This window comes from Theobroma umbraticum, unplaced genomic scaffold, assembly GCF_002168275.2.
Source record: "Theobroma umbraticum cultivar Fairchild unplaced genomic scaffold, ASM216827v3 scaffold_39.0, whole genome shotgun sequence".
NCBI lineage: Eukaryota > Viridiplantae > Streptophyta > Magnoliopsida > Malvales > Malvaceae > Theobroma > Theobroma umbraticum.
In genome coordinates this window covers 1,127,299-1,127,652 of record NW_018397281.1, presented here as the reverse complement: position 1 = coordinate 1,127,652, position 354 = coordinate 1,127,299, and positions in this window count along the sequence as shown.

The window sequence follows — 354 nt, the reverse complement described above, 5'->3', positions numbered from 1 at the left end:
GAGGTGTAGAAATAAAGAGCACGTGGACCCGCTTCCACATAAAAACAAATGAGAGCTCCGCTCCACCGAATCCCTACATGCGATGGCAGTCTCAACGATGTTGGCCAACATCGGAGAAAATCAGGCGGTCACACAGCGTATCACAACTTGTGGCTTAGCCATATAAAATCACAGACCCTAGCCCTAGCCATGTCAATAGCTCGTCCATGATCCAAAGGTTCTCTAGCTAGAGCTCATTTATGCACAAGGGTCACACTTAACTATAGTGACAATCGACCTATTCTCGAATCTCCCGGTTTGATAAAACTATTTTAAAATATAGTTGGGTTCTCAAAATTTCATTTCAAAATCATT